At 46.6% G+C, this 26,919-nt stretch overlaps 1 protein-coding gene across 3 annotated transcripts in view; it reads left to right on the forward strand.

Moving 5' to 3' along the window:
• The window catches only part of GALNT16 (polypeptide N-acetylgalactosaminyltransferase 16), a 96,655-nt gene that overhangs the window by 14,655 nt on the left and 55,081 nt on the right, over nt 1-26,919 (forward strand). The window lies entirely within an intron of this gene.

The raw sequence follows: 26,919 nt of genomic DNA on the forward strand, positions 1-26,919 counted from the left end.
CTAATCCTGCATTAGGTGAGGTTGTCTTCTTGGAGTGATTTTTCTCCACTTTAGAGATCTGATACGCTTTAAGACATCGGCCACTTTGAAGAAGCAGGGATGAGGCTTACATTGAGCCAGAACATGTGCAGAAGAGACATTCTCATCTCCTTGGGCCAGAATCCTAGCTAAGGAGATGTGTGACATTTTAGTAAGCATTCCTGTCAGGAAAATCTCAATAACCCCTTCATCTACTTGGTGGAGGTGATCTTGGCTCTGGTCCGGGGTCAGCTTACTGGCAACATAGGACATTGTTAGAGCCATAAACCCAAGAAGAGTAGGAATCTGCAGGGTCTGGGAGAAATGGGAGTGGTTGGCTCTTTTTCTGTGTCTTTCCTCTTCTTCGCTTAAAAACAGGAGCTGTGGATTTGAGAACATGTCCTGCTTCTTGTTGCTAAATTTCTGATGATGGCTTTGTTCAGGATGCAGCATAGCATAGTGGACATTGGAGCCATAGACATTGGAGCCAAAGTGTCGGGGTTCTAGTTCTGCCACTTACTAGCAAGTTACTTAAGCATTCTGTGCCTCTGGCTTCTCGTCTGTAAAATGGGGATACCAGTAATCCTCATTTTAGAGGGTTGCTCTGAAGATTGAGTTAATTCCCATCTAGAGTTTGGAACTGTGCCTAACTCCTAGTATATGCTGTACAAGCATTTTTTTTTTTTTGGAGATGGAGTATACAAATACAAATTGTTATACAAATTAATATACAAATTTGTACTGTAAGTTATTATTTGTTAATTTGTGTATTAGTTACCTAATTCTATGTAACAAATCACCCCAAAACTTAATGACTTAGAACAATAATTATTTATTCTCTCTCATTGGGTCAAGGAATTTGGGAGTGGCTTGGCTAAATGGTTCTGGGTTTTCTCACGTGGTTGCAAACAGATGTCAGCCAGGGCTGTCGTTATCTAAAGGATTGAAGGTGTTTCTCTCATATGATTGGCAAGTTGGCGTTCGCTGTTGGCAGAAGACCTCAGTTCTCCACGTGGGTCTCCACAGGCCTCCTTGTGTGTCTTGTGTGTCTTCATAGTATGGTGGTTGGCTTCCTCCTGAGTAAGCAATCTGGGAGACCAAGGCAAATATTGCAGAGCCTTGTATATGTGTGAATGTAGTCTTGGAAATCTCATAAACAGAAGAGTAATATGATTTTGAGAGATTGCTGCGGCTGCTGGTTTGATAATAGATCAGAAGACAGCAGGGATAGAAGCACTTTTTGACTGTCCGGTTTGTTCCGGTACTTTCCCCCTTGACCAGCACAGCAGGCCTCGAGCTGATTATTACTGTCCTCATTTTATGCATCAGAACCTGACTCAGAGATGGCAGGTTACTTGCCATCAGAGCCAGGATTCTACCAGGACTGCCCGGCTTCAAAGCCGTGGACACACCTACTTGTCAGGATACCCACTACCCACAGCTTACAAGGGGGAAAACAGATTCTGCGAAGGATCTTAGTTCCCTTATACCTTCAAGTCCGGATGGGGAGCCTCAGAGGGCAGAGAGGTACTCATGGGTCAGATAAAGGATTGCAGTGAGGAAGGGGTGACCGTAGCAGCTGCCATAGCTGTGGGAAGATAGAGGGACTGGGGCAGAGTTTGGAAGGTGTTAGGGAGTAGAAGGATGCAGCCTGGGGAGAGCCCCTGCAATTGGCTTAGGCTCTCCAAATTAGAACCTCTGAGGTCAGGGAAATTCTTGGTGTTATTTATTATACCCTAGAGAGCTCCATGCAAAGGAAGTGGGACCACCCACTTGGGCTGGAGTACCTTGCAGGAGTAAAATAAATGAAATTGATCAGTATATATGTCAGTATGAATGGAGCTAAAAAATATGATGTTAGGGGGGAAAAGAACTGCACTGCAGAATTGATTATTTAGTATGATACCATTTATGTAAATTAAAATAATACAAAACAGTTCCGTATATAGTCCTTGGTGTCTGTGTGTGTGTGTGTGTGTGTGCGCGCGCGCACGCACATAAACATCTCAAAGTATAAAAGTGGAACTGGCCAGGCACAGTTGCTCATGCCTGTAATCCCAGCACTTGGGGAGACTGAGGCAGGAGGATTGCTTGAGCTCAGGAGTTTGAGACCAGCTTGGGTATCATAGTAAGCCTCAGTCTCTACAAAAATTTGTTTTTCATTAACCAGGCATGGAGGCATGCACCAGAGTAGTCCCAGCTACTCTGGAGGCTGAAGTGGGACGATTGCTTGAGTCTGGGAGGTCATGGGAAGATTGCTTGAGTCTGGGAGGTCATGAGGCTGCAGTGAGCTACGATCATGCCACTGCACTCCAGACTGGGCTATAAAGTGAGACATGTTGTATTAGTCCGTTTTCACATTGCTGATAAAGATATACCCAAGACTGGGCAGTTTACAAAAGAAAGAGATTTATTTGGACTTACAGTTCTACATGGCTGGGGAAGCCTCACAATCATCGCAGAGGATGAAAGGCGGTGGCAAAAGAGAATGAGGAGGAAGCAGAAGTGGAGACCCCTGATAAATCCATCAGATAAATCCATAAGAAGTGAGACTTATTCACTATCACAAGAATAGCACAGGAAAGATGATTCAGTTACCCACACTGATTCAGGAACCTCCCATTGGGTCCCTCCCACAACACGTGGGAATTCTGGGAGATACCATTGAAGGTGAGATTTGGGTGGGGACACAGCCAAACCATATCACCTGTTTCCAAAAAAAGAAAAAAAAAGAGGACCAAAGAAGATACACAGCACACTTATGACAGTGAGTGTCCTGGAGAGAAACGGGAGCGAGGATCAAAAGAGAGTAGGACTTTATCTGTAATGTTTTGTTTCTGTTGTTTTTGTAGTTTTATTTGTTTGCTGTGGTTTTTTTAATAAGAAAGAAGCTTGAAGGCCGGGCACGGTGGCTCACGCCTGTAATCCCAGCACTTTGGGAGTCCGAGGTGGGTGGATCACAAGGTCAAGAGATCGAGACCATCCTGGCCAACATGGTGAAACCCTGTATCTGCCAAAAATACGAAAATTAGCTGGGTTGTGGTGGCGGGTGCCTGTAATCCTAGCTACTCAGTAGGCTGAGGCAGGAGAATCGCTTGTACCTAGGAGGTGGAGGTTGCAGTGAGCCAAGATCGCACCACTGCACTCCAGCCTGGGCGACAGAGTGACTCCGTCTCAAAAAAGAAAAAAAAGAAAGAAGCTTGAAGCAAATCTAACAAAATAGAAACAGTTGTTAATTCTGGTGGCAGTGCAAGTAATTGTATTCTTTGTCTTTGTCCTTTCTGGAATAAAAAAACTCTAATTTTAAAACATGTTTAAAGTAAAAGGAAAGAAAGAGTTTGTGACCTAAGGTTGCTGGATCTCAGCTGTATGAAGGTTGAGAAGGAGGATGCAGTGGAGGACTGAAGGCAAAATTCCTGTTCCCCCAAGCCTGTCACCCATGTGGCACTGTGGCCACTTGCCTGGAGGACAATCAAAGTGATTCTTGATTCTTCTGAACCTGAAGATCAACCCTGATGGACTGTCTTTGAAGGCACTGGTCATGGAGAAAGGACTTCCCTGCTGAGAGCCAAGGCAAGAGAGACGAGATCCCAGGACCTGAAGGCCAATCTGTAAAAGGGTTGAATAGTCAAAATTGGGTGTGTCTTCACAAAGGACAAATGACAGATCCTTTTGATAGAAAGGTATGAGGTCAAAGACAAAAAGCCTTTATTATTATATTTTCTCCTTTTTTTTTTTAAGAGACAAGGCCTCCCTCTGTCACCCAGGCTGGAGTGCTATGGTGCTATCAAAGCTCACTAACCTCCAACTCCTGGGCTCAAGCAATCCACCCACCTCACCCTCAGCCTGTAGCTAGGACTACAGGTGCACACCACCATGCCCGACTAATTTTTAAATTTTTTGGAAAGATGGGGTCTCACTGTGTTACCCAGGCTGGTCTTGAACTCCTGGGCTCAAGCAGGCCTTCCACTTTGGCCCCCCAAAGTGCTAGGATTATGGGTGTGAGCCACCACACTGGTCATGTTCTGTCCCGTTAGACATAATATGTGTTTAATATACAAGACAGGAAATCAAAAGGAAGGAAATAAAAATCACCCCAAATCCTATCATTCAGGGTCACTGCTATTAATGTTTTGGCAAATAATTGATTCAGATCTTTTTTGATTGATTTTTTTAAAAAGGAAATTATAGGTTCCATACTGTTTGTAACTTGTTCTTTTTATTTAACACTATATCATGAATACTCTTCTGTATCATACTCTTCTTTCAAATATTTTAAATGGCTGTCTGGGATTTCATTGTTGTCTACTGTTCCATAGACTATATAATCACAGTTCGTAAATGATGAATATTTAGATTAGGTTGGATTATATGACGTTGTATTTTAGGTAAAAAATTGTCAAATTGGCAGTTTCATATGGTCTAACCAAATATGTTGTCCAGTGTTTCACTGTTATAAACAACACAATGAGAAATCCTAAAGGCAAATCTTTGCACATAGCCTTGATTAATTCCTTAGATAAATACCTCGAAATGAATTGTTGAACAAAATATCAAATTTCAAATAAAGACAGGATCTGACAGGGTTGGAATTAGGGTGAGGCAAACTATCTATGCACAGAGCCAAATCCTGTCTTTATCTTAATTTCTTTTTTTTTTTTTTTTGAGACAAAGTCTTGCTCTTGTCGCCCAGGCTGGAGTACAATGGCGCGATCTCGGCTCACTGCAACCTCCACTTCCCGGGTTCAAGTGATTCTCCTGCCTCAGCCTCCCGAGTACCTGGGATTACAGGCGCCCACCACCACGCCCGGCTAATTTTTGTATTTTTAGTAGAGATGGGGTTTTACCATGTTGGCCAGGCTGGTCTTGAACCCCTGACCTCAGGTGATCTGCCCACCTTGGCCTCCCAAAGTGCTGAGATTACAAGCATGAGCCACCACGCCTGGCCATTTATCTTAAATTTTAATATTTTGTTCATTAAGAATTTTTTGCATTAATTTTGATTTTTAAAAATACTTCATTAAAATATTATGTACTTAATTACTGAGTTTTTGGGGGTCCCTTTACATTTGCACCTGAGGTGAATGCCTCACTTGCATTACCCTGAAGGTAATAATCGCAGTACCTTTTAGAGTCGTTAAGATGAATCAATCTTTTGTAAATCTCAGAACACTGTCCATAGTAAGTGTGTTCAATAAATGTTACGTACATCTCCACTAAAACAGCATTGATTTTCTTGTGTGCAACAAGCACTAACCTAGAAGCTGGTTTACAAGGATGAGTAAGATCCAGTTCCTGCCCTCAAGTTGCTCAGCCCTGTAAGGGACCAAGTGAGTGTGGGAAGGGCTGCGGGGACCATGGCAAGGCGTGTGCTGAGTATAGCACAGTCTTGGTCAGCTTCACTGAGGGCTGAATCTTTGAAGATGAGCACATGCTTGGTGGACACGGAAAGGAACATCAGGTAAGGGGTGTGGCCTAAGCAAAGGCTTGGCGTAGTAACCCCAATTACATCTTGTAGGGTCATCTCATAGGGTCATCTCATGGGGTCATAGCCTGAATGGAGGGGGACTAGGCCGAGAAATAAGACTGGGCTGTTGGGGGAAGAGACTGCAGCTTCACCCGAAGCTGGTATTTATTCTGTTCCCAAGCCACACAGACTACAGGAGAGTCCAGCCTAGAATAACTTAGTCATGTTCCCAGGGGCGCCCCCCCACCATGCAACAGAAATAATGGTGCCTAGTATTGATTTATTTTCTTCTTATTTTTAAAATTTTGTATTGTAGTAAAATACATATAAGATAAACTTTACCATCTTAACCATTTTTAAATGTACAATTCAGTGGCATTAAAGACATTCACATTGTTGTGTGACCATCACTACCATTCATCTAGAGAGCTCTTTCATCTTCCCAAACTCAAACTCCATGCCCATTAAACACTAACTCCCCATTTCCCCTCTCCCTAGCCCTTGGAGGCCACTATCCTACTTTCTGTCTCTGTGACCGTGACTACTCTAGGTACCTCATATAAGTGGAATCCTTTAATAAGTGGAATCCTGTAAGTGATGTCTTTTGTGATGGCTCGTTTCATTTAGCGTAGTGTCCTCAGTGTTCATCCATGTTGTAGTGTGTCAGAATTTCCTTTTTTAAAGGCTGAATAATAAATACTCCTATGTATGTCTATACTATATTTTGTTTATCCATTCATCCATCAGTGAACCTCCCGGGGTGCTTCAACCTTTTGGCTAATGTAAATAATGGTGCTGCAAACACGGTGTACAAATATCTGTGCAAGACACTGCTTTAGGTTCTTTTGGGTGTATATGCAGAAGTGGAATTCCTGGATCATATGGTAATTCTATTTTTAATTTGTTGAAGAATCACCGTACCTTTTTCTTACCATTTTTTGCTGGATAAGGGAGCTGAGGCATCCAGCACAGTGCCCACGCCTAGAAAGTGTACAATGAACGTTGTTGACTGGATGAGGCTCATGGAAGTTGAATCACTTGCCCAAGGTCCCAGAGTTGGTGTCAGATTTGGGGAACAGCCAGATTAGAATCCAGAGGGCAACTCTAGGGCCCAAAGGCTCTTTACCTGCAGGTTGTACAGCTCCCTGAGAGGGCCTGGCTCCATCAGTTTCATGATGTCTTCTCTTCCCTTTCCTCCCCTTGGGGAAGAAGCTGAGGTTATAACCCTTAGGGGAGCCCCCACTGCCTTCACTGCAATGAGTTGCAAAGGTGGCCAAACTGCTCATAGCTAATAAAAACACGGAGTCTTCACCACATGCCCACAGCAACGCCCAAGACCAGGGCAGCAGCTGCTGTGCACCAACCCAACTGTGCTGCAGATTGCTTTTCGTTAGCTGTTCCTTGTATACCCAGTGGGCAGAGTCCGTGATTGTACTTGACCTCCACAGTGCCTGGTCCATGGTGAGCACTTGGGGACTCTGCAATGATTGAACCTACAGGGCCTACTGTGTGTCACACCCAGAGCAAAAAGCTTGACACATTCTCTGATTTAATGCAGTGAACTAGGAACTGTCAGTATCTCCATTTTGCAGATGAAAAAACTGAGACTCAGAGAGGGTGTGACAGCTAATCAGTCACAGTGCTAGGATATAGAGCAGGCTTCTGGGTTCCTAACCACACAGGCATATTAAACAGGAGGAGGACCTCATTCAGCTCCAGACCTTGTTAGGTGTGCAGGGTCCCACTCAAAGCCCTCAAAGAACTCTGGATTGGGATGGAGGAAAAGGATGAGAGGAAAAGAGGGACAGTTGCAAAGCTGGTGGACCCAATGCTCTGCTTGACTGCCCTCCCCGCTTTCAATGTTCTGTGAGCCTGGTGGTGGAAATCTCTCTCCTTTGTTGCCAGCAGGGCTGGAGGCTGCATCCCTGTGTAGTCATGACACCAGCCGAACCCTCCACTCCTGGGTTTCATGTGTTCATGTGACCCCAAGAAGTGGCTTGTTAAAGAACTCTGACGTCAGCCTTTCTCCATCCCAGCACACAGGCATGTGCCATTTCTGAGACCTGATATTTTACAAGCCTGTATTGAAGGACCCAATACAGTCTCCCATTACTCCAGACACAGTCCTCTGCCCAAGGGTGGGCGCTGGGTAGGAGCTGAGACTGTCCCCAGGGCCTGTCTAAACCCCAAGTAACCATAATGGTCATTAAAGAAGCAACACTCATTTTGAAATTGCCTCCTGCTGGTATTTGCATGCACAGAGCACTTCAAAGACTAAGTGTTAGGATTATGAATTTTCATATGTTTCATTGTGGGGTTTGTCCCAAAGAACCTATGAGAAACGTCAGACTTGATGAAGAGGATGTCTGCACTAGCTGGACTTTGTTTTCTTTATGTGAAGACAACTCAAGTTGCGTGGTGAGGTTTCATCACTTTCAGAGGGACTTGTAACCTGGGACCACCCGCGTCCCCTGGAGGCGATTCCTTGCATAGTTCCCTTGCACGCTGCCCACGTAGACACTGTGTTGAGTGGCACTGGAGTGCACAGGCCTGGAGTCAACCAGATCTGGATTCGAGTCCCCGACTTTCCTCATCTCCTATTGTTCCCTCCACTCACTGTGCTCCTTCCACACTGCCCTCCTTTCTTTCCAACAGGACCAACAGGACCTCAAGTTGTCCTGCCCTGGGCCCTTTGCACAGGCCATCCTCTCTGCCTACAACACCCCCAGCTCCTCAGATCTGACCAAGGTTGGCTCCTCTCCCCAATCCTCTCCAGCCTGTACCTTGCTGTATTGCCTTCCCCACGGTGATCACCCTCGGAAATGATTTTTTTAGGGTTCCCTTTTATAAAGATAATGTGAACATGAGCCCTGTATCTGCTCTAAGTGCAGGCTTAAGAATTTGTCTTATTTATTTATTTGAGACAGAGTCTCACTCTGTTGCCCAGGCTGGAGTGCAGTGGTGCTATCTTGGCTCACTGCAACCTCTGCCTCCCGGGTTCAAGCAATACTCCTGCCTCAGCCTCCTGAGTAGCTAGGATTACAGGTGCACACCACCACACCTGGCTAATTTTTGTATTTTCAGTAGAGACGGGGCTTCACCATGTTGGCCAGGCTGGTCTCAAACTCCTGACCTCAAGTGATTCTCCCACCTTTGTCTCCCAAAGTGCTGGGATTACAGGCGTGAGCCACTGCGCCTGACCAAAATGATTTTTTATGCGTTCTTTACTGCTCTCCATCCCACCTCTTCCACTAGCATCACAGCCCGTGAGGGGCAAGGCCATCTGTGGTGTTCACTTCTGTACCACCAGATCAGCCCCTGCCATGCAGACACCTGTAAATTTGTGCATTTACCATGGAGCAAGTGATCTCACCTTTCTCAGACTTGGTTTCTTCATCAATAAAATGAGCATGATTATGGTCACAGAATTACATGAAAAGAGACACTGTGCACACGTTAGTGCATCTTGGAACAGAACAAGCACATCACAAATGATGGATCATTAATGTCATTCACTTGAGTTCCTTGAGCATATCAGGGAGTGCACCTGTTTAGCTGCATCAGGGCCTGGACAGTACCTGGCACTTGGTGGGCACACAGTAAATGTTGCCTGAATCGGAGAGAGGCTGGGCAGTATTGATATGGCTGCAGTTTCTTTGCTTACTTGGCCCTTCATAGTCTGCATCACCCATGTCGTGGTTGCTAGGATGTTGGTTTGTCTGCCATGGTCACACTTGGCCTATTACAAGTCCTGACTCTTGGGCTCAGGCTGGTGAGGAGCTTTGCGTAATGTGCCAGGGAGTTTTTCCAAGGTAGGAAAGATAGGAGGGTAGTCATCACAAGGATGAAGACCACCAATGCTGGAATCTAGCTGTCTGGGTTCAAATTTAGCTCTACCACTTACTAGCTGTGTGACCTCAGGCAAGTTACTTAACCTCTCTATGCCTCATACCTACATCACAGGGTAGTTAAGAAGATTTGATTATTTACTCTAAGTGGTGCTGTTAGAATGGTGCCCAATACTTAGTAAGTGCTGCATTCATTTTGTTTGTATTATCATCCCTCTTCTTTCTCAGCTTCCCTGTGTCATGTATTCATTCATTTAAGATATATTCATTATGCACCTACTATGTGTCACGAACTGTACAAGGGACTGGCAAATCAAAGATGAACAAGAACAACATTCTGGCTCCTGTCTTCAAGTTGCTTACAGTAAGGTGGGAATTGGTGATAACAGAGGTGCGGATAAATACCAGGAGAGGGTGTGCTTAAGAATGATTTGGCACATCCTTACCCATCCTGATTTGGAAAAATGGATTCCTGCCTTTTGGTGCTCACACTTGCCCTGCTATACAATCTTTGACCCTCTCCTGAGACTAGACTCGACTTCTCAGGGCTGGACCGCCTCCTTATCTTCCCCCAAACACCTGCTGCAGTTCCTTGAGAAGGGGATGCCTGCTCTTCAGGGACAAGGAAGCAGAGGCACCACCTCAATGCCAGCAGCCAGGCCATCCTGCCACCCTCCAGACTCCAGAGGCAAGTGGGCCCATCAGCAGCAGCAAGGAGAGAGAGATCAATGCACCTGTCTCAGGAGCTGCACACAGGAGCTCCCAGCAGCGGGTCAGCTTCGGGGCTGTAACTTCCAGTTAAGTCACCCCGTGTGGCGTGTGCAGACAAAGGTGACACTGGGGAGCCAGAGCCAGGAGGCTTTTACACATGGCTGCTCACTCATGACAAATAATGCTCCTGGGTGGAAAACTTGCCACCCACCCTTGGCAGGACTCTGAGGCCTCCACTGAGCACCCGCTTAGGTACAGGAGCCTCTCATTCAGCAAAATGCTGTGACTTGCGGCTTCATAATATGGTGAATTCTGGTTCCACAACTTACTAGCTGTGTGAATTTGGGCAAAGTATACCTCTGTTCTGTTTCCTCAGTCGCAAAATGGGGACTGATATGGTTTGGCTGTGTCCTCACCCAAATCTCTTCTTGAATTGTAGTTCCCATAATCCCCATGCGTCATGGGAGGGGCCAGCTGGGAGGTAATTGAATCATGGTGGTGGTTCCCCCATGCTGTTCTCTTTATAGCGAGTGAGTTCTCATGAGATCCAATGGTTTTGTAAGGGGATTTTGACCCCCTTCGCTTGGCACTTCTCTCTCCTGCCGCCATGTGAAGGACATGTTTTCTTCCCCTTCTGCCATGATTGTAAGTTTCCTGAGGCCTCCCCAGCCATGCACAACTGTGAGTCAATTAAACTTCTTTCCTTTGTGTTACCCAGTCTTGGGCAGTTCTTTGTAGCAGCATGAGAATGGACTGATACAGGGACTATAAAAGTGCCTGCTGTGGGAATAGGATTGTTGGGAGTATCAAATGAGATTACACCTCTGAAATGTGTAGTATCGTGTGTGCCTTTCTCATCATTACTGTTGTCATTATTGTCATCTTCCAGGAGCAGTGAGGTCGTGCCGATAAACCACACATGGAAGTAGGATGACTTCCATTTAAGAAAGATACTTTAATTTTCATGCCACACTGTCAATTTTGCACCTGCACAATGTACCATCGTCTACATTTCCATTGTAGGCACCACTGTAGCTGGGGCTGTGGCAGTCACATGGAGGAAGGGCCTGTTTGACTCTCAGAGAAAGAGGGTTTTGTGAGGACACCAGAGAACTGGAACTGCAGTTGAAAGGGGAGGAAGCTGAGCCCCCATCTCCATCTGTCCCTCAGGGACGGTGCCATCTCTCACACAGAGTCTCTTCGTCTTCTGGGTACACACCCCCTACCCCTCACTAGCCCTGGCTTTTCCACACTTCTGCTGGCACATGGCATGCAATCATAGTGACCCCAACCCAGATCTGCCTCATGGCCCCTCAGCTCAGCTTCCTGGTCTGACTCCCCCACCTGCCCCAGTGCAACCAGTTTCCCACTTCTCAAAAGAGCCTCTGTTGGCTGTGGCCTACCCTGCTGAGCCAGGCCAAAGAGGTTAAAGATCGCTCTTTAACCAGCATCTGGCTGGGTTGCCTTTGGGTCAGGTGCCCAGCCTGGGCAACTCGCTGTGGCCAGGTACTCAGAACCACAGGGCACAGAACTCATAGGGTAGGACAGCAAAGAGTAGGGCATGGGGGACAAGTGCAGAATCCTTTAAGAAAGGATAGATGAGGGAACTTTCTGGAGTGATATTACTGCTCCATTTCTTGGTAGGGATTTGGACTACACAGGTGTATGCACTTACCAAAATTCATCCAAAGGCACTCTTTTTTTTTTTTGAGACAAAGTCTCACTCTTGTAGCTCAGGCTGGAGTGCAATGGAGTGATCTCAGCTCACTGCAACCTCTGGCTCCCAGGTTTCAAGTGATTCTCCTGCCTCCGCCTCTGGAGTAACTGGGATTACAGGCGCCTGCCACCACGCCCGGCTAATTTTTGTATTTTTAGTAGAGATGGCGTTTCACCATGTTGGCCAGGCTGGTCTCAAACTCCTGACATCAGGCAATCCGCCTGCCTCGGCCTCCCAAAGGGCTGGGATTACAGGCATGAGCCACCGTGCCTGGCCAAAGGCACTCTTAAGATTTGTTCATTTTACACACACATATTATAACTCCTACTTAATAATATGCATGCGAAGTGTTTGAGTGAAGTATACGGAGATCTACGGCTTCCTTTGAAGTGCACCAAAAAATCAAGATGGGTTGATTGACAGATGAAAGGGTGGATAGAGGAGAGCTGCATGATCAAGCAAATAGAGCAAAATGTTAACAGTGGAATCCAGATGGATGTTCACTATACAACTCTTTCAACCTCTCAGAATGTTTGAAAAATTTTATAATAAAATATAAATGTTTTAATAAAAATGAAAGGGAGTGTGAGCAGACAGGTCTTGACTGGCATCTCCACACAATTTGCCCTCTTTCCAGTCAAAAACATAGGACCCTTCTGCCCCAGGCCTGCCACAGAACACTCTGCATCTTCTTGACCAGTGTAGCTCCCATCAGTGAATGAAGGGACTTTCCAGGACATATGAGTCATTCACCATTCCTGGTTTTCCAGATCAAGTCCCCACACACCTCACCATGGTTTGTGGCTCTGCCCACTGTTGGTCTATCTTTGTGCAATTACAACTCTGCATCACAACCTTCACTTTCATAGGGCCCCTCTGAGCATCTTTTGTACAATTGCCATTGACATCATTGTATCTCCACTGTGTGAAATACATCCCAGAGAGAAAATCCCTGTTGGTTCCCTGGGCACAGGAGCCTCAGGTCTGGTTGTTGTTGCAGGCCCAGCACAGTGGCCTAGCCAGATGCTCAGTAAGTGTCTACTGGCTAAATGCAAGGATGAGTGAATTGTAGAATTCAGTGCAAGAAAGAAGCATTTCTCTCCTGGCGGATGGGTAATCTTCCTTTTTAGCAAACAGAACCGAGCAGCACACAGCGTTTCCCTTTTGGTGCAATATAGCAATTACAACTGCTCCGGTAGCCTGAGCTCCCTCACTGGAAGTGGGAGGGGTACCTGCTCCCTCCCTTACACGTCTCTGAGTTTTTTGTCTCCCTGTGACTAATGCTCCAGGGAATACATAATAAATAAGTGAACAGAAATCACGTCCAACCTCCAGAGAGGTTAAGTGACTTGTCCAAAGGCAAACAGCCATCTGCTGGCCAGCACAGCCAACACAGAGCCCACCTTTCCTACCTGCACTTCTTTCTCCTGGACCACACTGCCTCTTGGGTTCAGATTTGAGGTGAAAACACAGCTTGGAAATGATGCAGCTGCCTCTGAGTGAGATACGCTAACCAAAAATCCTAACTGCAGGACTTAAATCCTGTAGAAAATTCTCCTCTTGATCCTCGTCTGGGTATTTGGTGACTAATTCTGAGGACTCAGAGAAAACCCTCCATAGCACCAGGAGCTCTGAATTCTCCCTCAAGCTTCTCAAGTCCTCAAAAACCGAAGTGCTAAGAACTGAACGTGTTTCTTGGGATCAGTGACCCTCCAAGTCCAAAGCAAACTAACAGTGTCTGCCACTGCCTAGCTTAATTCTTTGTGCACTGCTTTCCAGCAGGGACTGAAAGAAGGGCCAGTCAAATCTAGGAAGCGACCTGGACAGCCGCCTAGTGGCCTAATTTACAGGGGAGGAAGTGAAGGTCAGGAGAGAGTATCATTTGTTTAAAGTTGCACAGCTTGTTTGGACAGACTAGGGCTAGAATCCAGGCCTCCTGGCTTCCAGCATCCCGGCAGGACTCTTCCCACTACCCTCTGCTGCCTCTTTAAAAAGCCACAGGGCACTTGTTCTGCATTAAGGCAAACCAGAAGGCAGTTGGAACAGGCTGACAGCCCACAGCAAAGAAACCTCTGATGCAATTGGTGGTGAATGAATTTTAGTGGGGATGCTACCAAACCCGACGCCCGTTGACACAGGAGGCCCATGTGAAGCAGCGGCTCTCCCAACAGTAACCCTGGCCCCCATGCTTCCCCAACACCCGGCAGGCTGGCCACGTTTCCTTCATTCATTTTGCATTGACTGAGCACCTAGCCAGTCCTGGTGAGTTGCATCCCCAGACCTCACTAGTTTACCACCTGGAATTACTCAGAGAAAATGAAATTAATGGGCCCTTCCTAGGCTATCTCTTCAAGGATCAGAACTTCCAGTCGGTTTCAATCAACCCAGAACTCTGTAGATTGGAAAATAGTTTCCACAGCGTCAGAAACTTCAAAACTCAATATGAGGTCTGGAAAAGCCAACGCCTGGAGAATGAGAGAAGCCACATGTGGACCAGGGCCATATTTGGGTCTGATGTTGGCATGGTCTGTCATCCTAGCGAGTGGATAGAGGTTTTTTTCTTCTTTTTTTTAGAGACAAGGTCTCACTCTGCCACCCAGGCTGGAGTGCAGTTGTGTGATCACAGCTCACTGCAGCCTCAACCTCCTCAATCACCTGAGCTCAAGTGATCCTCCTGCCTCAGCCTCCTGAGTAGCTAGGACTATAGGCACACACCCCCATGCCTGGCTAATTTTTTAATTTTTTGTAGAGACAGGGTCTTGCCCTGTTGCCCAGGCTGGTCTCAAACACCTGTCCTGCAGCCATCCTCCTACCTCGCCTCCCAAAGTGCTAGGATTATAGACATGGGTCACCACACTCAGTCAAATAGAAATCTCATTGTTTTCCCTTCTGGAGCCTCTGAGGGATGCTGAGGTGCTGGAGAGTCTTGAGAGTGGCAGATCTATGTGGAAATCATCATGTAACACTTGAACTTGTATGAGGCTCAGTGAATCCATTTTGAAGTCTCTGGTTTTAAGTTTACACAACTAACAAGTCATCAGGGAATGTGATGCAGGGGAGACTGGAAACCAGGGTGCTTCAGAAGGTCTCTGTGGTCAAAACTTCTGAAGGCTTCAGCTCACTGGAAGGTTCAAGACTCTACAAATCTCAGTTGCTTGTCTCAGGCCTAAGGCTTGAGAGGGTCTTGTTGGCTCGGCCTACGTCCTGTGGTTGCCCTTTGGTGGGAAGAAGTGGGCAGTCTCCACAGGGGCCTGCAAGGACTGCCCCAGCTTCCATGGTGGTGATACTGGTAGTGGGCCAGACTCCTGGATTCACCCTCCTGGTGAGGTTACCCTCAGAAACAAGAGGCAATTCCCTGGAATGAAACCCGGGTGCTCTTAGGAAGAGGATATGGATACTAGGCTTCCCAAAACAAATGCTGTCCCCAGAACCCATTGTAGACGTTGTTCTGAGTTATTTATTTATTTGGAGACAGAGTCTCACTCTGTCGCCCAGGCTGGAGTGCAGTGGCACGGTCTCACTGCAACCTCTACCTCCCAGGTTCAAGCAGTTCTCACAATTCTCATGCCTCAACTTTCCGAATAGCTGGGACTACAGGCGCCCACCACCAGGCCCAGCTACTTTTTTTTTTTTTTTTTTTTTTTTGTATTTTAATAGAGACGGGGTTTCACTGTGTTACCCAGGGTAGCCTCATACTCCTGAGCTCAGGCGATCCACTCTCCTCAGCCTCCCAAAGTGCTAGGATTATAGGCATGAGCCACCACGCCCGGCCTGTTCTGAGTTATTTTTGTTAATGAATTTCATATGAACTATGCTTTGTTGGTCAATATCAATGATCTAATGTGTAAGGTTTTAAAAAGCAAGAGACAGTGCCACGGTGGTAGTTATTGTCACATGCCACGTATTCATCTTTCTCACCAGAACTGCAATTTGGAGATGCTCTCAAGTTTGCACTTTGACCCACACAATCTTGCCAGATCTTTGCAAGGTTCCTAGGAGGCAACTGTTGTTTTACCGAATATGGTGTTCCCAGGAGAAGGACCCTTTGCCTCAGGAAACCAACATCTTGGATGGCCTTGCAAGCAAACAGGAAGGCGGGGGAAGAAAAAGCTATCCCAAGACATCAGAATTGAACCCCGGCTGCCTGCGGCTGGGAACAGCACAGCAGGGACAGACTCCCAGAATCATCTGTGTTTGGTGCCTCTGCAGAGGAGCTGAGACAAGATGTTGGCAGGGGTTTTGCCCTTCGGTTTCACTGTTGATGGTTTTAAACTGACAAAAGCAGTTGAAAAGGTTGGAAAAATAGTAAGGCTCTCATTGACCCCAAGATGCTATGGCAGAGAGTGATTGAAAGATTCACGTTAAGAATGTGACTCTTGAAAGTGCCTCCCAGAATTCAGACTGGCTTAGGAAAATAACTCGTGTACTTCACCTCCGGGCTTGGAACCATCTCAGCCCAAATGATAATGGCCTCAGAAAATGACCAGCCCTCGAAAATGAGGGTGGAGAATGGAAATGCTATTTCAGCCTTAAATGGGAAGAATTAAGTGCCAAAACCTTCCATCCAGGTTCCATGACTGACAAGAGTTAAACTGTGTTAGAAGAAGGTAACATCACCAGGGAAGGTTCCCTGAAGCTTCAGGACCCACAGAGCTCCCTTGAGAGACATGGTTCTGGGGTGCGGCAGCCCACTGGCCAGGAGACAGGGTTTGAAGCTCAAGTGTCAAGTACACTTCTTCCAGGCTGGGCGTGGTGGTTTACGCTTATAATCCCAACAGTTTGGGAGGCCAAGGCAGGAGAATTGCTTGAGGCCAGGAGTTCAAAACCAGCCTGGGCAACATAGTAAAACCCCGTTTCTATGACAAATTTTAAAAAGTTAACTGGGCATAGTGGCATATGCCTGTAGTTCCAGCTAACTTGGGAGACTGAAGCAGTAGGATTGCTTGAGACTAGGAGGCAGAGGTTGCAGTGAGCCGAGATCACGCCACTGCACTCCAACCTGAGTAACAGAATGAAACCCTGTCTCAAAAAATAAAGTAAAATAAATTTTTTTGTGGGAACATTTGAAGTTTATCCCCAAAACTCTTATCTAATAAGCGCCCCTCCCCGGCTTATTAGATAAGAGGGAGACTTGGCTCTGACTTTCCAAGTCTCTAGGCTGGGTGGCTCCCAGTAGACCAGCTATTCATAGAGCTGACTTGACAAGGACACAACCCAGTGAGGCCAGGGTCTGTCCCCACCCACCCTGCTCTTGGTCAGAACAGTGGGAAAGGCACCTTCTTCCACAGACATGCACCAAGCCCTGACCTTGAGCCAGCCTGCCAGGCCTCTCTGCTGCACTCACCGACCACCAGGCACAGGCACTCAGGAGGAGAGTGAGTGGGGTGGAGAAAGACAATCCTCACCTCTGCCAGGAAGGGCTCGAAGTCATGTGGAACAGGAGTTCTACCCCCTGGACTTCAGTCCTTCTTCACTGGCTGTGACGCCTCCCTTGACTGCCCCCATTTCTTCATCTGTAAAATGGCTCCCATGAGAATGCTCACAGGCTTATTAGATAAGAGCTCAACTGAGCAAGCGTGTGAAATTGCTTTGCAAACTGTTCAGTGCCATAAAAGCAGAAGGACCCACGGTCATTACTATAGTAGGCACCCCAAGCCCTGTTATGGGTGTGACCCCACAGGCACTGCTAACTTGGGAGGGGTTCACATACCCCTTCTGGGCACAGGCCTGATGGCATCCTGAGTCCTTCCTCAAGACAAGAACCTCAGGTGGGAAAGGGGACCTGTGGGTGGCTTTGTCTTAATTTCAACACAAGCTTAACAGTAGTTGCTAATTATGGAGCATTAACTCTGTCCCCAGGCATGCTAAGCCATTTTCCTCTCCCCATATCCATGTGGGGTAGGACCTGGGGCACAGAGGAAATGGGCACAGAGAGGTGAAGTACTTTGTACAAGGTCACACAGCTGGGGAGTGGCAGAGCCGGGACTCCTGTCCAGGTCCCCTCATTCCTGATTTAGTGCTCTTAGCTAGCATGCTGGACCACATCTTTGTTTCCCATTATGAACTCTGCCCTGAGACACAGGGGAAAAGGTGAGGCAGCTGCTTAATGCTGCTGCCCCTGCTGGGCCCTGCTCCTTCTAGGAGAGGAGCCTGAGGCCAATGCAGGCAGGGCAGGGAATGGGAGTGCCATCCCAGAGCCCCGGGGAAGGAGCACAGCTGACGCTCCTGAGCGCATCTCCGTCCTAATGACACCAAGGCAGGTCTCCTTCCATACCCTTGGCCGGTTTAATGGCCCATGGAAAGTCCTTTAAGGCTAACCTAGCCAGCCTCCTGCCCCAGTCTAGACCCAGTAGCTCTTTCTCCGTTCTCTGGGGAGATGGAGAATCATTCCCTTCTACCCACAATAACCTTTCTTATACCAAACTCACAGATCTACTTAAAGCACCTCATCCTTTTCTCATTAGTCTAGTGATGGTGGCTTCCCCCTACCAGTTTGATTTGCAGTACTCAGTGGCTAAAGTTCCTGCCGTCCCTCCAGGGTGATGACAGGGTTGGCCCATTGGGCAGCCTTTTCCCAGTGTGGAGAGTCGGATCACAGTGCTGAGAGCACAAGACCTTTTGTTAACCTTCCTCGACAAAGTGCTACACTTCCCTAATGAGCTGTAATGAGAAATGTATCTGTGGTGACAAGAAAATTAGGTGGAAGATCATTGACTGAACCTGTTAATCCCTCAATATGTGTCATGGCCTACGCTGAGCACTCTGCACATATTACAATATGTCATCCTTGCAACCTCCAAGCGGTTTTTTTTTTTTTCCAACCCATTTTACAGACAAGGAGGCTGAGACTGAACAGAAGTTAAGTATCTTGTCACTGATCAGATGGCCAATTGGTAGAGGGGCCAGGACCAAACTGTTCTGTCCTGCCCCAAAGCCTGGGCTTTGAACTCCTCAGCACACTGCCTCACGGCGGCAAAGAAACCCAGGTGTGGTAGGAACTGCATTGACTTCTTACTCCACCCCTTAACGTCTAAACCAGATAGAAAAGGGATTTCTTTACAGAGGTTCTGTAGATTTAAGCACTTTTCTTTCAGACAGACTACTTCTTAAACAGGCTTGGCTTTTTTCTCCCCAATCACTTCAAAATACAACTGGACAAATTCAAGCCATTTGAGTCAGTTAAGTAGTAGTTTCTTCCCTGACTAGCGTTTATTGAGCACTTATTGTATGTCAAGTACTTTGTAGTCATTGTTTTTATTTAATTCTCATAACAACCTGAAACAGGTGATGTCATTGAGAGGTGGTGCAGTATGGTGGTTAAGCATTTGGCCCTTAAAATCTGGCTACTGCTTGCCCTACTGCCTGCTAGCTGTGTGACCGCGGGCAAGTCACTTAACCACTCCGTGCCCAGTTTTCTTATTTATAAAATGATGATGATCATAGGAAAGTTATGAGGCTTAAGCGCATTAATATATGTAAAGTGCTGGAACCAATGCCTGGCTTTATAGTAAGCATTAGTTATTCCCAGGACCACGTTACTGATAAGGGAACAGGAAGATAAAGGAGCAGCTACACTGGGAGAGCTGGCATTTTCACCCAGTGAGGCCAATGCCAGAACCCACACTTTTTTTTTTTTTTTTTGAGATGGAGTCTTGCTCTGTCACCAGGCAGAAGTGCAGTGGCATGATCTTGGCTCACTGCAACCTCTGTCTCCCAGGTTCAAGCGATTCTCCTGCCGCAGCCTCCTGAGTACTTGGGACTACAGGCGTGCACCACCATTCCTGGCTAATTTTTGTATTTTTAGTAGAGACGATTTCACCACGTTGGCCAGTATGGTCTCGAACTCCTGACCTTGTGATCCACCCCCTTGGCCTCCCATCTCACTCTGTTACCTAGGCTGGAGTGTAATGGCATGATCTCGGCTCACTGCAGCCTCCACCCCCTGGGTTCAAGCAATTCTCCTGCCTCAGCCTCCCAAGTAGCTGGGATTACAGGTGCATGCCACTGTGCCTGTCCAATTTTTGTATTTTTAGTAGAGATAGGGTTTCACCATGTTGGTCAGGCTGGTCTTGAACTCCTGACCTCAAATGATCCATCCGCTTCAGCCTCCCAAAGTGCTGGATTACAGGCATGACCCACCACGCCCAGCCCTCTTTTACCTTTTTAAAAAGCCACTTTACTGAGGTACAATTTATATACCAAAAAATTCACTAGTTCTAACTGCAATTCAAGGACTTGTACTAAATTTACACTTGTGCAACTATCACCATAATCAAGTTTGGAACGTTTCTGTTATCCCAAAAGGATCCGCATGCCCATATACAATCACTTCCCCTTCCCACCCCCAGCCCTAGGGAACTACTAATTTACTCTCTGTCTCTATGGATTTGCTTTTTAGGGGAGACATGTTATATAAATGGAACCTACAATATGCAGTCTTTTGTGACTAGCTTCTTTCACATTACCTGATTTTTTAAATGTTTATTTACTTTTAAAGAGGGGGGACTCATCTTGTTGCCCAGACTGAATTTGAACTCCTCGGCTCAAGGGATCCTCCTGCTTCAGCTTTCCAAGGAGCTGGGATTTCAGGCACAGGACAGCGCACTGGCTCACATGATATTGAGGTTCACCCGTGTTGTAGTTTATATTAGTAGTCTGTTCATTTTTATTGATGAATAATATTCCATGGTATGGATATGCCTCATATTTTTTCATTCACCAGATGATAGACATTTGGATTTTTTTCCACCTTTTGATCTTTATGAATACCTTTTAAAATTTTAATAATCTATTATGAAAAAATTTAAACATACAATGAACCCCCACAGGCCCATCAACCACCTCAACATTTAACATTGGCCGGGTGCCATGGCTCACGCCTGTAATCCTAGCACTTTGGGAGGCTGAGGCGGGTGGATTGCTTGAGCTCAGGAGTTTGAGACCAGCCTGGGCAACATGGTGAAACCCCACCTCTACCAAAAATACAAAAATTAGCTGGGTGTGGTGGTGCATGCCTGTAATACCAGCTACTTGGGAGGCTGAGGCAGGAGGATCACTTGAGCCGGGGTGGTTGAGACTGCAGTGAGCTGAGACTGTGCCCCTGCACTTCAGCCTGAGGGGCAAAGTGAAATTGAGACTCTGTCTCAAAAAAAAAAAAAAAAAAAAAAAAAAATTAGGCTGGGCACAATGGCTAACGCCTGTAATCCTAGCACTCTGGGAGGCTAAGGTGGGCAGATCATCTAAGGTCAGGAGTTCAAGACCAGCCTGGCCAACATGGCAAAACCCTGTCTCTACTTTTAGTACAAAATTAGCCAGGTATGGTGGCACGTGCCTGTAGTCCCAGCTACATGGGAGACTGAAGCAGGAGAATTGCTTGAACACAGGAGTGGGAGGTTGCAGTGAGCCAAGATTGCACCACTGCACTCCAGCCTGGGCGTCAGAGCAAGACTCCATCTCTAAAAAAAAAAAAAAAAAAAAAAAAAAAAAAAAATTAACATTAACATTTTGCTCTTGTTCTTTCGTTGAAACCACTCATATTTTTTTCTGGAGTATTTAATTTCTCATAGGTAATATATTAATCAGGTTCTAAGTCCAAGGAGTATAAGAAGGTATTCCTTTCACTCTGGAAAGTCCTATCCCCCATCTGCTCAGTTCTCAGTTCCCTCCAACCACCGTTTCATTCATGGAAACTTCCAGAATTTCTTTATGCATATCATTACCAGTCCATTCTTGGATTGCTGTAAGGAAATACCTGATGTTAGGTAATATATAAAGAAAAGAGGTTTCACTGGCTCTCAGTTCTCCAGGCTGTACAGGAAGCATAAAGCCTTCTGCTTCTGGAGTGGCCTCAGGAAACTTCCACTCATGAGAGAAGGTAAAGGTGGTGTGTGCCACTTCACATGGCCAGCATAGGAGGAAGAGAGAAGAGGGAGGAGGTGCTACACACTTTTAAACAACCAGATCTCATGAGAACTCACTATTATGAGAACAGCACAAAAGGGGATGGTGTTAAACTATTTGTAAGAAATCTCCCCCATGATCCGATCACCTCCCTCCAGGCCCCATCTCCAACGCTGGGGATTACAATTCAACATGAGATTTGGGTGGGAACACAGAGCCAAACCATATCACATATGCAAGAAAATATAAATATATAGTCTTGGTCAGGTGTGTTGGCTCATGCCTGTAATCCCAGCACTTTGGGAAGCCGAGGTGGGCAGATTACTTAAGTTCAGGAGTTCAAGACCAGCCTGGGTAACATGGCAAAACCACATCTCTACAAAAAATATAAAAATTAGCCTGGCATGGTGGCACACACCTGTAGTCCTAGCTACTCAGGAGGCTGAGATGAGAGGATTGCTTGGACCTGGGAGGCAGAGGTTGCAGTGAGCCAAGATCACACCACTGCACTCCAGCCTGTGTGGGAGAGCCAGATCCTGTCTCAACACAAAATAAAACTAGATAGATAGATAGATAGATAGATAGATAGATAGATAGATAGATGATAGATAGATAGAGAGATGTCTTTTCTCACCTTTTATACAAAAGATAGCATATTACATATACTGTTTTGCACCTTGATTTCTTTTTCACTTAATAGTATAGCTTGGAAATCTTTCCATATCAGAAGACAGCTTTCTCATTCTTTTATTTACATTTTACAGCTACATATTATTTCATTGTGTAGCTATACCATAACTTATTCAATCAGCCACCTACTGATGGACATTTGGACTATCTCCAGTCTTTTACTCTTAACAGGCAGTGCTGTGGTTCATTGCCTTGTACATACGTCATTTATCATGCAAAACATCTCTAGGATACATTTCCTAAAAAGGAATTGCTGGGTGAGAGAGTATGTCCATTTGTAGCATTTGTAATTTTCACTGATTTGCCCTCTTTGGCAGTTGTATCAGTTGACACTCCCAGCAGCTGTACACACTTGCAAGTTCTTGATTTCCTATTGCCTCACCAATAGAGTGAGTTATCGAACCTTTTAACTGTTACATAATAGTTCTGTTTTTCAGCTTTTGCCTCATTTTCTTTCTTTCTTTTACTTTCTTTGCTTTAGTTTATACATTTTTATGTTAAGAATTTTGAATGGGCTATTCTTGTACACCTTGACTCATGTTTTAAGGCTTTTTAAAATAACAGCTTTAATGAAGCATGATTCACATACTATACAATTCACCCATTAAAGTGTACCAGTTCGTGGTTTTCAGTACTTAACTCACTTTTAATGCTCATCCTCAACCTTTAAGAGTATTTTTTTCTAATTACGTTAGTATTATGTGTTCAGAAAAGCTGAAAAAACAAACTACAAAGAAAAACATAACACTTTCACTTAGAGATATCCACTGTTAACATTTTTTTAAAACAAAAATAATACCATATTGTAGATCATATGCTGAGGTTTGCTTTTATCATTCTCAGTTCTTCTGTCTCTCAATTATGTGTTCAGCCTGTAGGTCTTCTAGTGACATAATCATCAGTGATGATAACAATAGCAGTAGTAGCAATAATAGTATCGACTTACTGAGAGCTTATTATGTGCCAGGCACTGTATCTTACATACTTTTATGTGCTCTACCTCAATTAATCCTTGAAACTGTTTGTTGGTCAGTAGTGTACTCATCCCTATTTTACAGCTACAAAAACTGAGGCTCAGAGAGGTTAAGTAATTTGCCTTGTGTTAAACAGGTAGCAAGTGAAAGAACTAAGGTTTGAACACTCATCTATGCAACTTCAAAATCTCTAGTCACTCAGCTGCAAATTCAGATTAGAGACATTCAGTACTGGTTAAAGAAAGCAGCCCCTCTCTTAGAAGAGTCAGGAGGGCAGAGGAGTTACAGCCTCTCAGCAGCAACGTTGGGGCCTGCCAATGCCAGTTCCTGATGCCCCCCTCTTTCTCAGGGCTGGTGAGTGCCCAGCGCCCTTCACCTGCATTGGCAGGATTCTGTCCTAGCTGTGTGTGGCCCTTTCTCTGTCCCTGGAGGGCCCTCCCTCCTTCAGCTTGTAGATAGGGAGTGGAGTGGGTAAGGAGGTGTTGCTGGAGAAGTGGCCTACATCGCAAGGTGTGGGAACCCCTCTGGCAGGAGTCATCTCATAGCTCATCCAACCTGTTGGTAGGGAATGACAGAACAATTCCAAATCTCTGCACTGCACAATCAGCCTCCCGTTCCCTGTCCCACACTTCCCACGTCCTCCACCGTGTTCCAGCCTCACAGACACTCTGGGGGCATCTTCTGCAGTTGCCTGAGCCAAGTAGTCAGCAGGAGGTTCATGGCTGTTAGCTGGAGCGGAAGGCTGACTGCCTGGTTGCCACAGCAACAGCTGTTGTAAGTAAGTGGTCCTTGTGACAGGAGACAATTTAATAAGCCAGATCTGGGGGCCTAGTGGGAAGGTTGCTAGTGGCTTTACTGGGTATCTTCTGTGGTGCTGGAGCTGTAGGTAGGGGTGTGTAACTGAAGAGAGTTGGAGTCAGGGGAGGCCAGGCATCTGCCTTTACCCGAGGGCTGGAGGCTGTTGTCCTGCAGAGGTAGGCCCAGCCAAGAGGGAGCTGCCTCCTGTGTCTTCAGAGGTCCTGACACTCAGCTCTGGACATCACCCAAGGCCGAGGCCTTGCACTTCTGCTCCCAGCTGGAATGAACTAGCTTGTATCAGAGCAGTTCTTCTGCTGAAAACTGCTAAGAAACATCTGTGTGCAGTTGAGACTGAGGCAGACGGGACAGGTGTCCATATCTAGGGCCCAATTTCAGCACGTGCAGTAGCCCTGGGGAAATGGCTTGCTGTTTCTGCATCTCTGTGCTCCTAGTAAAACAGCAAAACTCCTGGAAAGAGTTGCCTACACTTGCTGTGCTGTTTCTCTCCTTTCGTTCTTTCTTGAATCCACTCCAGGGAGGTTTTTGTCCCTACTGTTCCTCCAAAATTGCTTGTCAAGGCTGTTCTCACTTCATTTGCTCCCTAAGGGATCTCACCTCAAGTCTTAGGTTCCCAGGAAGCTGACTCTGAGATGGAGGTTTACATGCAGCAGGTTTGCTCGGCAGCACTCCGGAATGCATACTTACAAGGCGCACGGGATGGCGCAGAGGGAGATGCTCCCCTGCGATGGTGTTGCAACAAAGGCTGTGGCTGACCTCCAGGGGTGCTCCAGAGCCAGGGCAGCCTCATCCGTAAGGTGGGGTGGGGAGTGCTGAGCAGTGTGCTGTGGAGGCATTACCTTGAGTCTTCCTAATGTCCTTAAGGAAGAGGTTCTGTCATTATCCCCATTTTGCAGGTGCAGAGGTGGAGGCTGAGTGAATGATACATCTTGCCCATTGTGGGGAGCTGAGACTCAGACCCAGTCTTCCTGCCTCCCAGAGCCCTAGCTACGCTTCTGTTTCATAAAGCCTGGAAAAAGCATGTTGAGGAAACTCCTGGGCCAGGTCTCTGGGAGGCCTGTGACTGTCACTCCCCTGGGCTGGCTGCTGGGAACCCCGTCTTCACCATGGAACTGTCAGGCTACAGTGGAGGCTTCCCACAGATTCTGTCCTGATCTCCTTTTAAGACACCAAGGCTTCCGTGTTACAGGGTCTGATGGAGTGACTCTGAGATGTTGCAAGAGTTCGAGCAGCCTCAGAAGCAGGGTGAAGGGATGAGGCCCCAGAGAGCCAGGCCTAGCCCCTCAGCGGCTGCATTTGGCACATGTGTATGCACATTTTAGGAAGGGATGTTTCCTAGGGTGCTGCCTCCTTTCCCCACAAATGGCTCTGAAACTTGAAAAAAAAAAGTCAATTCCAAAATAAGCAAATCTCTAACCACTGGGTGAACCCTTCTGTGCCCCCTTGAAGAACTTTTGTATTGAAAGTATGTGTGTGCTACACCCGCACACACGCATATGCTCTGATACACACACATCCCTGTCCACAGCAAAGCTTGTGCCTGTGTACACACGTAAGCACACTCACATATTCACACAAATATGCAGACCCAGAAATGGAAACACTGAGCAACATCAACACTGGGGTGATGCCACTCCTGTCCTTGCTGTCACTGGGGCTGTGGCTGGTGATGCTTCTGCTGCTGCCAGGGCCACCTCTAAGAGCTGCTACCCCCTAGGGAGCCCAGGCAGCATTCTCTGATCTCAGAAAACCTTGCTTGCTCTTGCCTCTCAGGGTCTGGGGTGATGTTTGAAGCCTGCAGGAATGGTTTTAAATGTTGATTTGAGTCATCTGCAGAATCTTCCATTTCACTTGGGGTATGTCCATTTAACCTCTGGAGAGCTACTGCCAAATCGCCCACCCCTCCTGCAGGCCCTCCTCCCAGGTCCTAGCAGTCCCCTTTGCCATGACAGTTGGTAGAGGTCTTGGGGTTTGGTTCTGGGTACAGCTGCTTGAGAGATCTTTCAAAGCAAGAGGACATCCAACTCAGAATTAAAGCAAGACGGCTGTTCCTACCCCCACACTCCCCTCCCCGCCCCATCCCAAAGGCATGGGACATAGGAAGTAAGAGGTACCAACTTGGGATTTACCTTCTGGTTCTGCTTCCTGTCCGTGGAGCCCTCCCAAGTTGAATGCTTTTCAGCAGCACTCAGAGTACAAGAAATTCTTCCTTTGCATCGTATTCTCTCACACACACTTTAAAAGTGCTTGCTGTGAGGCAGCCCCCTGGGAGTGCTGAGCTAATTCTATCCCTGGCTTTGTTTCTTTTTTCAAAATTCACGTTTAACCAGTTTGGCCCAAAAGGAAGTTGGGCATTTCAGGGCTCCAGGGAGTGCCAAAGGCTTGGGATTGCACCAGGGATTCTGAATCTGGACTCCAAGAACGGACCTCAGGGGTTTGTGAGCCTCCGAAACCACCTGCAGCTGCGTGCGAGTTTATGTGTTTATGTGTGCTTTTTCCTGAGGAAAGAGTCCATAGCTTTTAACACGGTCTCAGCAGGTGTGCGATCACCATTCCCCACATCCCCCGGAAAAGCTTAAGAACCATTGCCTCAGGGACAGAGTATTGCAGTGGTGCCATCTCTGCTCACTGCAACCTCCACCTCCTGGGTTCAAGTGATTCTCCTGCCTCAGCCTCCCTAATAGCTGGGATTACAGGTGCATACCACCACACCTGGCTAATTTTTGTATTTTCAGTAGAGACGGGCTTTCACCATGTTGGCCGGGGTGATCTCAGAGA

This window comes from Rhinopithecus bieti, unplaced genomic scaffold (assembly GCF_001698545.2).
Source record: "Rhinopithecus bieti isolate Rb0 unplaced genomic scaffold, ASM169854v2 scaffold_11252, whole genome shotgun sequence".
Taxonomy (NCBI): domain Eukaryota; kingdom Metazoa; phylum Chordata; class Mammalia; order Primates; family Cercopithecidae; genus Rhinopithecus; species Rhinopithecus bieti.